The following is a 14958-nucleotide window of genomic DNA, read 5'->3' as shown; positions in this document are numbered from 1 at the left end:
AAACAATTTAAAAGAAAGTTACATTTTGAAATTTCACCATTAAAAAAAAAAATCCCACAGTAGCTCCCATTCTCAGAAAAAAGGATTTTTAAATTTTTACTTTGTCATGCATTTATTCAACAAATAGGTAGTGAGTGTCAACGATGATTCAGGCAGTAAAGTTCTTGTGTGTGTGTGTGTGTGTGTGTGTGTGTGTATACCTTTCCTCCAAGGAAATCATCAAACTTGAGAGAAATGCAATAATAAAGATTATACCTTTTAAATATCCTATAAAGCCGAAAAAAAGAAAAAAAAAGTCATTGTAAATCAGGACCACACTGGTTTCTTACAAAGAAGCAAGTAAATGCAACCAACAAAATAGGACTGAGTTCATTGTTACCAGCTTCTCCCAGGGCAAAATAAACTGTCAGCTAGAATGAAGCTTCTTGCCTTCCCCACACAACCTTTGCCTCATTTCTCTGCCAAACATCTTTCACTGCAGAGAAGGTCCCTGGAGACTCTAAAGGTGTTACAACGCTGCACAGTTTGCTTTGGAAGAAACACGTGGCAAAAAACACACACATGTAAGAAATACTTGTTTTTGTCATCACAGCCGCCAATACACACAAGGAGGGAACCGTGGGACTTTTTAAGTTTTTCCCCTGGTTTACAACGAAAATTTAAAATTCACATAGGTTTGAAATAGGACTGAATGAGATAAATGAAAATAAAGCCCTGAGCACAGCGCCTGGCACACAAGAAGAACTGGATCAATATTAGTGATTATGATTAGCAAGAGGTCCTAAACTGTCGGCAAGCTCTGTAAATTCGCCTCATTAAGTGTTATCTGGGGCAAATTTTGAGTCTTTGGCTGTTTTTCCTTTGTCACCCAGAATGCTCTGCGGCCACCACTCGAATATAAAATAATTTTTCAGCAAGCCAGGTTTGGCTGGGGAGAAGGATGGGCAGTGCTGCCTGCTGGGATGTTTGGAGGAGAGAAACAGGGTGGTCCTTCAGCACCTTTGCCCCCATGTCATTCCCCAGGACTGGCCCTTCTACCTACAGGAGTGCCCTGCTGAGGGCAAGGTACCAGAATGGGTCCTGGAACAAAATTAACATCACCGATTATATGATCAGATTTTTGGCTTTGATTTTTAAAAGAAGTTACTAAAACTGGCACAACTGAGAAACTAAGGAGTATGTAAGTGTAAGCATGTTTGGAGAGGTTGTTTTAATTCAACAAATAATAAAAACAGCTTAAGTGGACTGAGCACTAATTATGTTGCAGGCACTCTGCTAAGCACTTTATAAACATATTTCATCCTAAAAGAGTTCTATATCCTTTGCCAATAACACAAACGAGGAAACAGGTTAAGAGATGTGAAGTAATTTTACCATATCCCAGAGGCAGTAAATAGCATTACCTTGCCCAGGCTGTCTCCGTCTAAAACCTACATATTTACCACTATGTGCTAATTAAATAATACAATTTGAAAGAATAGGTCACCCATTCATTCACTGATTCAATACATTTATTGAACTCTTCCTTCATAGGAGGCACTGTGAAGTGGGACGAGGGGGGAGAAATAAAATACACAGGGTCACTTCTTACAATCGAAGGTCAGCATGGTGTCATGGTTAAGCGTAGCCGCGTTCAAATACTGACGGCTGCCGACCAGCTCTGTGATCTTGGCCTCAGTTTTTTCTTCTGTAAAATGGTAATTATAACATTACCTGCCTCTCAAACTTATTCTGAAATTTTGAAGCTAATATCTGTAAAGCTTATATTATATGGGGCATATATGAGCCTACCTACGCGTGTGTCAGGAAAGACTTCATGGAGTTCTTCCTCTTGATAGAAGAGTTAAGCGCCATTTAAACTTTTAGAGCCAGAAAGAAGAAATTGATCTTATATGGAATTAAATTTGCCTTTCACATGCTCACTCTTCAGGACAGCAGATTTCAGAAACTGGTACCTAAAATCTTATAAAGAAATAGCTCTAGGTCCAATGTTTTGGGGGACTGATTACATAAAACACCTACACAAGAACTGTAAAATCTCCAGCTGAATTGAATTGAGCAACCGCACATACACATCCATCCATTACTTAATGCGTTTGGAAAAAATAATGATATTGTTTGAGAAAAAGGAAAGGAATCTGATTTTGCCTATTTAACCTGCTTTATTCTGTTGCTGTTTTGCTGGACGTTCTAATGGGAAAGAAAGACCATGAATGACACATCAATGAAACGGTCTTCCCATTTGTTCTTAGGAACCTACACGAGGTCAGAACCTTAGTTTATCCCTTCATCTTAGAAATAAGTTCATCCATTTTCCTTCGCTCTCTATTTGAGGTTCCAGATATGTCAGACCTGGTCATCATTCTACTGGGGTCCTTTCAGGGACTTCCTGCTGCATTTTGCATAAAATCCAAACTCCTCATCTTGGCTTGTAAGGCCAGTCTGATCTAGCCCCTGCTTATCTTAGAACCTTACTTCCAGGCCCTCTCTCCTTCTCACCTAGCCCCTGCCACCTCCACCCCAACCAGATCCAGCCTGGCTCCTTCTCAGGCTTTCTTCTTAGCTCAGACATCACCTTCTCAGAGGTGTCCTCTCTGACGACCCTATTTAAAGCTGCCCCTCCCCCACAGCCCTCCAACTTTGTCATGTTTAAATCTCAGCCCCTTATTTCTTATCCTGAAATCACTTGTATTTCTTATGCTTACTTATTTGTTGTCTGTATATATATATATATATATTTTTTTTTTTCCTTTTTATCTCCCCCAAACTATTTTTAGTAATGCTAACAGCAAGGAATCACCTCAATACCTCTGCTTCCCAAGGCAATTTTGGATAACTTCTAAATGTATGTATATACACACTTACACACACACACAGATATATGCATACACATAAATTTATACTTCAGTATTCTAAATATATGGTCAATATTCTCAATATATGTGCACATATATGTGTACATGTGTATAAGTGTATATATGTGTATATATAGAGAGCAAATTTTTAATTTCAATATTATATATCTATACAGTTCATTTCCTTTTCCATTTCCATCTATTTCTTTCTACTCCTTGGGGATAAATAATACTAACTTCTATACTTTTATTTATTCATCACTTACTCATGATGCTATCTGTAGTGAGGAAAACAAAGGTCCCTGCCCTTGTGGATTTTACACTCTAGTAAGGGTAAACTAAACACCAAGCAACAGATAGGCTAGCCAAATTAATTAAATAGTATGTGGAAGCTGATCAAGTGACGACTGCTATGAATAAGAGAAAAAGTAGCGCAGGATAAGTGAGATCAAGAAGGGCAGAGGTGGATATGGGAAACAGGATATGGGGCAATTTTATATAAAGCGATCAAAACAGCCTTCACTGAGCAGATCTGAGCAAAGGCTTCAAGGAGATGAAGGAGCTAGTCATGTCCTTATATGGGAGACAGCCTGGGTCAGAGAGGAAACGATGCAAATCACACGAGGCCTTGCAAGGTATTTTAAGGACTGGCTTATACACTGAGTGAAATAATGGGTGGTTACTTACACCAGTCACTCTTCTGGGCACTTCATATACTTTAACTTAGTTCATTCTCAGGACAACCCAGGGAGTAATGTATTGTGTTTATTTCATTTTACACAGAGAAGTTAAATAACTGGCCCAGTATTACAGCAGATGGAGCCAGAATTGAAACCTATGTAAAAAGTCTCCAGTCCCCTACAATATACTGCCTCTCAGTATAGAAAATTCTAATCTAGTGATTCCCAGACTTCGTGCAGAGACCCTAGATATCTGCGTCTTTAACAAACTATCCAGATGATTCAGATGTAGATGGTCCCTGCCCCACAATTTATCACTGGTCTAATTCCTCCTCCACTTGAAAGCTTTCCAGGTGCTTTAAAGTAAATACCACATTCATTTCCTATCCTTTACCATCTCCACTGTTTGCCAAGCTAGGAAAGATTTTCTCAGACCAGCTGAAGCATCTACTTGATATACACCGCTTCTTTATCTAAGTTTTATCTGAGTGTTATCAAAGGGGAGAGGCTTTGGAGTAAACAACAGTGCTGAATGAAGAGGAAGGAATGAATATTTATTGAGGGTCTTTTAGATGCCAGGTATAATGAGCCAGGGACTCAATATATTTAATCTTACTTTCTCTAATATAAGTAAATATATAGATAGAGGTATAGATATAGATATGGAGGTCTATCTAACCAGGAGATAGGTAGCACAGGCTTATTACCATTTTACAGAAGAGGAAACTAAGTCTGGACAGGCTAAAGAAGCAGTATCTAGGATTCAAACCCAACTCTGACTTCAAAGCCAGCTATCTTTTCACCACCCACTTTATCCATTCAACCCCCAAACCCTACTGTCTCACACTGTCATTAGAAAACTGAAGTCTAATCTTCCAGAAAAGAGCTATTTAGTGTGCATTACCATTCTCAAGTGTCCATTAGTTCTATAAGTTGAAAAAATTCCTATATCTATTTCAGTGAGAGCCAAGCTTCTTCCATGAGCACTAAATTAGCTCAAAAGAAGAAAGCAGAAAATATGCACTCATAATGCTACGATCCAAATTAAAGCTAAATATCTTATCCTTTTATTTCTCTGTAGAAGATTATGGTGATTAATGGTAATACAGAGCTCGCTTTATATTAAAAAAAAAACAAAACAAATCTCTCTTTTCATTTCCCAAGCCAAAAATGTCAGTGTGCCTAACCCAGGTGTCTGTTTACTCCTCCCACCCCCAAACCTGGATCCAGAGGAGGAAAGCGGTTTGCAGGTCATGGGAATGTAGTGGAATCACATCTTTAAAGGACACAGAACGTGTCTTCATGGATCTGACTCCTAATGCAGTGCTCACTTGTGATTCTCACGGAGGCCAAGCAGGCTGCCAGCTATCTGGATTTTATGATGCTGCACATGCCTGACAAGGGGATGCCTCTGTAGAACTAGGAGTATGGGTCTACTCTTCGCTTTTCATGGCATCTCCTAAGTCATTGCCCTCCAGGCACAGATTCAAAGAACATGCCTTAGAGGGCACCTTGTCCAAATTCCTCACTCTGGAGGTTAGAAAAAGGACTCTTAGAAAAGGAAACGCCATGGACCAGTACCAGGGCTGTTGGACTGAATGACTGAGGGGGAAAAAAAGCATAATCTTGGAGTTAGAATGCTAGGGTCCAAGTCCCAGCCCTACTATCCACTGACTGTGTGGCCTTAGCAAATATTCAGCCTTTCAGACTCAGGATGTAAAATGGTGTTGACAACATTTATTTGATTACCTCAGATTTTTGTAAGAAAAAATAAATACTTATGTGCATGTGTATATAATAACAAGCATTTTGGGGGCTTAAAATTCTGTAAAAAAAAAAAAGAAACAAAACTATTCATTTGAATCTAGGTCTTATACTTTTTAATCCAATATCGATTTGGGCACACAATTGGGTATAGCTGTTAATATAGTTGTTAATCATAATGAAATTAAAATCCCCATGCGCCAGGATCTTAACAAATGTTTTGGCACCTGACTGACACCAACCAAAAGCCAGATGAAATGGGTTTTATTACAGATGATGAGAATAAAGTGGGGATAGATGAAATAACTCGTCCAAGGTCAAACCCAGAGAAGGCGGTCTGATGCTAAAGCCCACAATGTTACACAACCACAACTTTAGGTCACCCTAGTATCTAACCATACCCAGCATAAGAAACTGTGTTATCTATGAAAAGAACACTTTCAGAGATCAGAGCTTATAAAATGACTGGTTCTCTTTTCTGTTGCCTTTAGCATTGATCGGGAAAAGAGGAAGCCTGTGTCATCATAAGGGCTTATGTGTCAGATAGGAAGAAACCACAGGCATCTCTTACATATAAACTAGACATAAAAGGTCATCTGTCCTTATGTCCAATTCTATCAAATAATAGCTGGACTGGTATGAATTCTTCACTGCTTTTAGAAAGTGAGATTGAAGCTCATTGCAGCTGCTCACTTCCCTGGAAACTTCCTACTTTCTTTCAGGTAATTTATTTAGGACACTTGACACTGGCCTTGCTGTCAATATATGCAAGCATGAACTTCAATGTCACCCTTCACTGTGTTTGCTGCAAAATGCCCTGTATTATTGGGATAAAATGTCTTTTTCCATGATTGAGCCGGTGATGTTCAACCTTATTGGAGTCTGTGGCTCCTTATCATTGGTCTGATTTTGTGACCACAACTTAAAAAAAGAAATAAAGTTACCTTATTAGTCTGTAGAAATGGCCTTTGAAATAATTAATGATATGATAAAGAATGAGAAAACTGGAAAGCCAATGCTGGGCGTACCTGACACAGCATGAGTCCATCACCCATTTAACTCTGCACCTTCCAAGCACAGGGCCCTGTGCTAGGCCTGGGGCCGGATAAACCATGCCCTCAGCTGTTTAGAGGCTCAGCAGGGACTTGGACAAGAACACAAAGGGGCAAATTACTGGCCCACAGTGAAAAAAAACAAATCTTTTAAAAATAATTTTAATTATAATAGAGAGAGAAAGAATATGTTATGAGCATTTCAAGGGCATCTCCAAAACTGGAAAGAACCAAGAAAGGATTTGAGGAGTAGGTTTGGGAAGGAAAGCAGGGGAAAGGAGATAGCAGCTGAGGTGGTGTGGTGTGAGGATACAGGGAGGGGCGTTTATAATCTAGTCACACAAGTCCTCAGGTCTTAATGGTGTGGTGTCTTGTAAACTTGTAAACGTGGGATAGTAGTGGGATAGTAGACCAAACAGCTCTGTGCTCAGGCACACGCGTTCTAATTCTCACTAACTGGATAACTGTGGGCAATTCTCCAAGTCTCTCAGAGCCCCAGTTCTTTCATCTGTAAAAGGCAGACAATAATATAGATGTGAGAGTTATTTTTATGCTTAAATGAAATGACAGAAGTACGTGCACCAATTTCCCTTGCCCTCCTCTGTTTAACCAGAAAATAGATTCCTTGACATAAAACAATCAGGGTATTTTCTCTTTATTCCCCTTACCCTCTTTAGCCTTGACTTTTACAAAGAGATGTGCTGATAGAATCTCAGAGTTGAAAGGAATCTTAAAAATAACAATGTATTGCCACAGGAGAGCCTTAGTGATGTGCTAGGCCAGCTCTCTCACACTTTAGGCCCAAAGGTAAAGCAACTTCCCAGGCACAGGCAAGATAATACCAGGATAATACCGGGAAGACAGCTGTGGGGGGTGGGGGCGTGGGGAGGGGATGGATGGCTCATGGATCCTGCTTCAGGGCCTCAGTTCTAGTCCAGAGGCTGCACAATTTCAGGTCTTTCCTAGCTCTAAAATGAAGGTCAGAGATGAGCCTCAGCATTGGTGCTTGCTTTGTGCTACGTGACAAGGTCCTGCTCTTTAAACTCTCGCTGAGTCTCAGTTGCCTCAAAAGAGTACACAGGATTACTGCAAGGACTGAATGAGATGACAGAGGTAAAACACTCAGTGCAAGCCATGATGGCGTTTGCTAAAGGACGGCTATTAAATTTTGATTTTCACAACTGCACAAACCAACAAACTGAAAGAACAATGGCAGAAAAAAGAATTCATGTTCCTTAAACACCTGCTATGAATAAGGTGCTGAAACAGAGACTCAAGCTTCTAGGGAGGCCTCAGTGTTCCTGTTTCCCAGCTGAGGAGACCGAGGCGCACCTCAACATAATAACTTGCTTGAGGTACCCTCCAGATGCTAAGATTCCACACGGCACAGCTGCTCGATCGAGGCAGAACACGGTCAGGCCAGAAGGAGGTCTCCTAACAACCCCATCAGTATACACCATGCATTCTCACTTTCAAATAGAAAAAAAAAAAAAAAAGAGCAAATGAGTAGCTAACCTGATTTAATCCCCCAAAATATCAGATACCAAATGTTCTGTAACCGTCCTGTTCTTTGGGGTTTTTCTTTCTCCCACAGAACAATTTCCAAAATGGGCAAAGAGCACAGTAGGTGGCTCTCTTTAATATTTCACGGGAAAGGCAATGTGACTCACCAGATTCTACATCTGTGTCACCAGAGAATGCCTGACAAAGTTGAGCAACAAATGGAACTGGGTGTTTACTGGAGATAACCTTTATTGTTTCCTTCTGCTTCTTCCTCTGATTTTCTCTAGCTACATTCTGTTTTCTCTCACCGTGCCAGGTAAGACGACGCTGACTGCCTACCTTTTGGCAAAAGCAAACATATGCTTCCAGATGCCAAAAGCCAGGAGCACAGCGTTTCTCCCCAAACTGCATTTGCAAGTCTGTCTGCTTGCTGCAAAGCAAGGAAACCTAAAGGCCTGTGGGGAGTCTCCACAGATAAATGGCCCCATTGCCTGGGCCGGAAACAGGTCTGTTCATTTTCCTACATAAGCCTGCAGCCGTCCGTTTCCACAGAGGGGACTGAAACTCCAGACCAGCGACCAGCGTCATCAGCCTGCAGTGGGCTTTCCTGCAAACGCTGCCTCTGCCCACTAGTCACTATGTGCCATCCTTCCAGCCTCGGAATTGGCAAAAGAAGAGGAAAATGCTATGGCCACTCATGGTGTCTGTTCCTCAGTCTTCTTAACACCTTGCATATCAGCACGAGGATGGCAGAAAGAAGCCACTCAGAACAGAAAGAAAAGCATGACATAATTCTGAGCTTTATGTCTTCACAGTAGCATTCTTCTTAGCAATTGAAGGTACATTACATCAAACACATGTGAGTAGGCAGGCTGCCTTAGAGATCACGGCTCTGAAACTTCCTCTCCTGAGAGCTGGGCCCACTAAACTCCACAGATCATAGTTCCCTGAGCAAGGAAATATCCTCTTCGGGAACAACAAGGATACCTTGCAGTCACCAAACAATTAGGTCAACCCAACAACGGAAGTAAATTGTTAAAGATCTCATTGGGTGTGATGGGAAAAGCCCTTAACTGGAAGTCGAAAGGTATAAACTCTATTCCCAAGGCTGAAACTTATAAACCATGTGACCCTTGGCAACTTCTCATTTCTCTGACTCTCATTCAATTTTCTTCTCAATAAAAAGAGATCAACTAAGTAGAGATATCATTTAATGAGCACCTACTCACTGCATGTACTTTATATTAGTCTACTTAATTTAATCCTCACATGAATCCTTGGGGTAAGTTTTTTTTTTTTCCACTTTAGAATTGGATAAAACAGAAACTCTAAATGGTGAAATAAAATGCTTAGTATTACCCAGTTACATAGGAATTAGAGCTGGAATATGAATTTGACCACAAAACCAGCTTTTTTCATACTTTATCATATCAGTATATTATCCTTCCACTATTAATATGTCTGCATGTCCTTCTCTCAAGGCTACTGCAAGTAACAAGAAAGATAATATATATGGAATACACTGTGGATTTTAAAGTTTTATATATATATATAAAGTTATATATTTTATATCTATATGGTAACAGTCTAGATAAGGAGAAAAGGTATAACTGAGTATCCTTTCTCTAAAAAACCAAAACTAAAAGGAATTAGCTTTCAATCTCCCATCCCCTTGTTCTGACCTTATTTTGAACATTTCCTTTTTCCCTACAAGTCCCCAGTCTCTCAGGCACACGTTCAGATGTATCCTGGCCAGCTAATCACAAAGCATGCACACGGAACAGGCTGACGGAAGCAAGCGATCCCATCCTCTGCAAATGCCTGGTGCGGGAGCCACCTGAGAGGGTACCACCGAACTGTTTCCTTCCCTCAATGTGTACCCCTGCCCTGCATACGTCAATAATATAGGCATATGCGATGGACTCTGGAGAAGGCAGCCAACTCTAAATACTGGATGCTCAGTTCAGGGACTTCCAGCTTTGCCAGGGGATAATAGTAAAAACCGTATGAAGTCCATGAGAATAAAATGAATTGCTATGAGCCAGGTGGGGGGTATATAAGGGTCACTACTTCATTTTAAAATATCAGCAATGCCAATAATACAGGAAGCTAGTGAGGGCACACGTGGATGTTTGTGTTTATATGAGGTAAGTTTGTGTCCAGAGGGGACTGAATTCAGCAGCATCAATGTATAATCCAAAAGAGAGACACAGGAGTCTTGTTGTTTTCCTATACTAGCTGAAAAATATAAAGCTGCTTATCCAACTTGACACAGTGGGAATAAAAGGTTTAGAACAGTCTATGATATAGATGAAACCTGCAACCTCTCCTCTTGTCTTTCTACCTCTCATCAAATTCAAGACCTTCTTTGTCAATAAAGGATGCCTCAGATCAAAGTTTCACAGACCCAAGCCTTGGCCTAAAAACTAGCAGGGAATTGGCACCACTGAGAAATATTTTATATTCCAAGTCAAGCATCTAAGATCAAAGTCACATGTAGAGGGCATTCAGAAAACACTATAAAAGAGCTGTTCAAACTCCAAAGAAGAAAAAAACCACAACATTCAGATTTAAAAACAAAAAAAAACAACAAAAAGTCACTATCTGAAAAATCCGCTTCCTAAAATCCCAGTCTCCAAGGTTACTATGTAACAATATTTACAACTGTTGCCATCAATGTCAAACTGGCCACGTGCCAAGCCAAGCACTGTGCTCTACCCATGTTATTTGAATTATTCTGTTTCATCCTCCCAAGTGCCCTAAGGACTCTTTGTGACCATTAAAATCTCCATTTTACAGCTGGAAAAAACAAAAACAAAAAACCAAAACTGAGTGTCAGAAAAATGGGATAACTTGCCCAAGTTCACACAGCTAATACGTGGTGGAGCTGGAGTGAAAGCCAGGTAACTCCTGCTCCTCTGCTGGTAGCTCATCTGAGATCCGTGGAGCAGAGCCGTGTTTCACAATTTCACAACCGGGCGGGGGGGAGGCGAGATCGGCTGGGGACTGGCTCTTAAAGGAAACGGCAGAAGTTTGCTTTTACGTTGGTGATTTTTCTCTTTAACTCAGCTTCCTCGCTCCCTCCCGGGTCTTACAAGGGAGAGGGGCTACGGCTCCGTGAGGTCAGCTCTTCCTACAAGAGAAGCATCCTGTTTCCCACAGGACCACCGGCCCCGCTTCCCTGGGGCTGGCAGAGAGCACTGTACCAAAGGAGGTGACGCGCGCCCGGACGTCCCTCACCTCTCCACCGACTCCACGAGGAGTCTGACGGACACCCTCGGCGGGGCATCCTTCTGAGAAAACGGGTCAGGGGAAGAGGAAGAGGCGCTGCAAGCAGGCTTTACCCAGGCGGTCACAGGTCCGCGCTGGAAACGATGTGACACCCAGTGGCAACACTGGGACACACTGCCCCCTTCTATCCTCACGGCTCACAGCAGCCCTCCGGAGAAACCAAGGCGGGGGGCATACCAGGGTAAATCCCTACAAGAGCTGGGAGACGGGTGCAGCGACGCGCAGCCCTCCCACAAACGCGTTACTTAAACGCCCACCAAGCGAAGATGGGACCTGTGGACAGTGAGTGGTTCAAGTCCTGCCCAGAGCACTAACTGGCTGTGTGACCTATCCCAGCCGCTGCCTCGTTCTGCGCCTCAGTTTGCCCTTCTGTAAAGCAGAGTCGAAGGAGACGACCTGTAAGAAGCCTTCCACCCTGAGACTGCATAGACCGGGGATGCCCCGAGCCCTCGTCGCCGCGGGGGACTCACCTTTCTCGGGAAGCAGAGCGGCCGCAGCGAGGGCGGCGGGGATGGGTGCGGGATCGCCCCGCACCGCTTCTTTCGGGGCGCTTGGCCAACGCGAAGCCTCGGGGGCCCCGACCCGGCCAGCCTTCCCGCAATGAGCTGCTTACTTTCCGCCGCACTTTCTTTTTTCCCCCTTTGGGGCTCCTCCCCCGCCGCGGCGCGATTGGCCGCTGCCGCGCGGCTCCGGCTCCACCCGCCGCCTGGGCTCGCCCGCCGCCCGCGCTCAGGGATCCCCGGAGCGGAGGCCGCGGGGCGGCACCGAGCGCAGCCCCGCCCGCGGCGAGGAGGAGCGGCGCCGGGCCCGCTGCCGGCCCAGCCGCGGCCGCGCTAGGCCCCTGGGCGCCGGGCCCCCGGCTGGGCCGGCTGCAGCGCCCGGGGAGGGAGAGCGTGGGTCCCGCGGCTCCGCAGCAAGCCAGGCGCCCTGCGGAGGCGCGGCCCCCGCTGCTCGCAGAGACGCACCCTTGCGCTCCGGGCAGGATCCTGGTCTCGCCGTCGAGATCGCCTTTTCTTTCCGGCTCTGTGTAGTTAGCTCTCGTGCTGCACCAGGGCCGGGAATCAATTCAAGCCTCAGGATTTGAGCCCCCATCGTGTGCCAAGTCCAGGGCTGGACGGGAAGAAACGGGCTCAGTCTCGGTGGTCCCCGCGCTCCGCTCCGCTCCAAATGACACTCATGGGAACAAGCTGGAGACGGCACAATGGAATCTGTATTTTCCACTAGTGTATACACAGTGTGCCTAGGAAGCTGCCTGGCACAATATAGGTACTCAGTACCTGTGTACTGAATGAGTGAATGAATGAAACCATCGTCATGGAAGCAAACAGTCTCGAAAGAATGACTCCCTTTCATTCATTGTCCTTTCTCCAGATTTCCGAAAAAGCCCTTAGCCACCCTCTCCCGCTCTAGATGGCAGTCTGTATAGTCATCCTGAGAAGCTTTACGAGTGTCAACTCCTTTGTTCAAGAACCTTCTGTTGTTCTCTGTTGCTAGTCCATCACGATTTCTTCCTGCCTGGCAAGGCCCTTCATCACCTTTCCCCATTTCTGAGGTTCCCTAATAAATGCCATCTACCAAAGGTGACTTGTCTCTTCCCACATGCTTTACTCCACCACTTCCATGACTTTTCTTCTGCTCTTAGAGTTACCTAGTTGAATTGTATTTATTTATTTATCCAAGAAATCGAGATACAAAGAAAGCAATTAAAGAGAACAGGAAAAAAAGACATGAAAGAAGAAAAGGTCCTCATGAACTAGTAGGTGGAATTAGGAGGTGCCAGTCTCTAGGTACCAGCTAAAGATGGACAGCAGTGCAAAACTCAGACACTACCCTGCCCTCAGAGGGTTTAACTCCCCAAAGGGAAATCACAGTATAATTGAAGCTGTAGCAATGTTCATGTTGTTTCATGTATTGATATCACTTATGGAAATTGATCCTGAGAAATTGTCTCTGGATACCTGGCTCACAGTACATACTCACAATATTGTTACTAAACTAGAAAGGAAACAACATAAAATTTAAAAAGTTTATTGTATGAAGCAGAAATAAAGGCGTTCTTTGGTTTATCATTCACTCATTAAATATATTTCAGGGCATCGAATTTTTTTTTTTTTTTTTAAATAAATTTATTTATTTATTTATTTTTGGCTGCATTGGGTATTTGTTGCTGTGCACAGGCTTTCTCTAGTTGCGGCAATCAGGGGCTACTCTTCGTTGTGGTGTACAGGCTTCTCACTGTGGTGGTTTCTCTTGTTGCGCAGCAGGGGCTCTAAGCACATGGGCTTCAGTAGTTGCAGCACTCAGGCTCAGTAGTTGTGGCACACATGCTTAGTTGCTCTGCAGCATGTGGGATCTTCCTGGACCAGAGATGGAACCTGTGTCTCCTGCATTGGCAGGCAGATTCTTAACCACTGTGCCACCAGGGAAGTCCCTCAAATTTTTTTCTTACATAATACACTCATTGAACACTTTTATAACATGCTTATAATGTAGTAGGCACTTTGCATGTATCAGCTAATTTAATTCTCACAATAATCAATTTATAGATGCAATATAGACAAGTTGTATCTTGTCCATGGCCACAAACCTACAAGAGGAGAATGCAAAATGAGAACTGAGGCAGTCTTCTTGCTCTTAACTACCCCACTAGACAGTCTCATGTACTTTCTAGAAGTCCTTACTCTGTGCCAGGCACATGTTGGTGAACCAGATGTAGTCTTGGACTTTGAGGAGTTACTCATAGTTTAATGAGCATGACGTCATATAGACAACCATCACAGTATTGAATATGGTAACGATGACAACATAAGTGACTGGGAATGAAAATGGTAAGATAACCAATGCTGTATATTCACACAATAAAGTGTTTGCTGTCATAATTAACAGATTATGAAACTATGTCTACAAAGGAAAAGGCTTACAGCATAGTTAGTAAGACTATGTAAAAGATATGAAAACATGGGCAGTAATTGAAAGGAATGTGGAAAATGTTAATGTGTCAGGATTATGGGAGTATTTTTGTTTTTTAAATTTGCTTAATGGCAAAATGTTCTCGTAACAATTTAAAAAAGGTTGAAAACTCACATACTAGGCGTTCAACGAACAATTGTGGCCTAAGTGAATGAATGAATGAAGCTACAGACTCATGGGTGTCAGTGCCTGACAGTGTTGGGTGCATAAGAGATGCTCAGAAAAAATGTTTTGAAATTAATTGAATATTTGGAAAGGCATCATTACTCTCTTCTCTCTACTACTAACCTCTACCCCTTTTTTCAGGTTATCTGTAATCATTTTGCAATAGTTTTAAGGAGGCCTCAGAATTTCCCTTTTCCCTGGAAAGCAGTCCAATCAGACTTTTGTCCCTAATGCTCCATAGTCAAGCAATCTCATGACCTTCACTTTGCCAAATTCAATGGTCAATTATTGATCTTCATCTTACTTGACCATCTTTCTTTCCTTCAAAGTCTTTTTCACTTAACTCCTTGTTTTTCATCAATTTCATCCGCTGCTCCTTTCCACACTCTATCATTGGATCCTTTACTTCTTGGTTCTCTCTGATAGTTAGAATATCTCAGAGCTCAATCCTTGGCATACTTACTGTACCTCCCTAGGGGATCTCATCTCAAACATCTATGTGATAAAAACTTGCAAATTTAAATCTACAGTAGGAACCCCGTATTCCATTTATCCTATTGGCTCCTTCCCATCTCTTCTTAGATGTTTCATACACATTTCAAACTTCACATGTTCAAAACAAACTCTTTATGGTTACCCATCACCAAACCACCTCCCCCTACCCCCAGTTTTCCCAGC

At 42.8% G+C, this 14958-nt stretch overlaps 1 protein-coding gene across 4 annotated transcripts in view; it reads right to left on the bottom strand.

The window, feature by feature from the left end:
- IL1RAP (interleukin 1 receptor accessory protein) overlaps positions 1-11795 on the bottom strand; it is a 129546-nt gene extending 117751 nt beyond the window's left edge. For 3 of the 4 annotated variants that reach the window (XM_057738549.1, XM_057738547.1, XM_057738550.1), the window contains exon 1: positions 11616-11795. The gene's annotated coding sequence lies outside the window, so the exon portion shown is untranslated. Of the gene's footprint in view, positions 1-10711; positions 10867-11615 lie in introns of all 4 variants that reach the window. The other variant, XM_057738548.1, reaches the window with a different exon arrangement.
- Between the last annotated feature and the right edge of the window lie 3163 nt (positions 11796-14958).

The sequence above is a fragment of the Hippopotamus amphibius genome, chromosome 6, assembly GCF_030028045.1.
Source record: "Hippopotamus amphibius kiboko isolate mHipAmp2 chromosome 6, mHipAmp2.hap2, whole genome shotgun sequence".
NCBI lineage: Eukaryota > Metazoa > Chordata > Mammalia > Artiodactyla > Hippopotamidae > Hippopotamus > Hippopotamus amphibius.
Note: the sequence above shows the minus strand (reverse complement) of the source record. Positions and strands in the feature narration are given on the sequence as shown.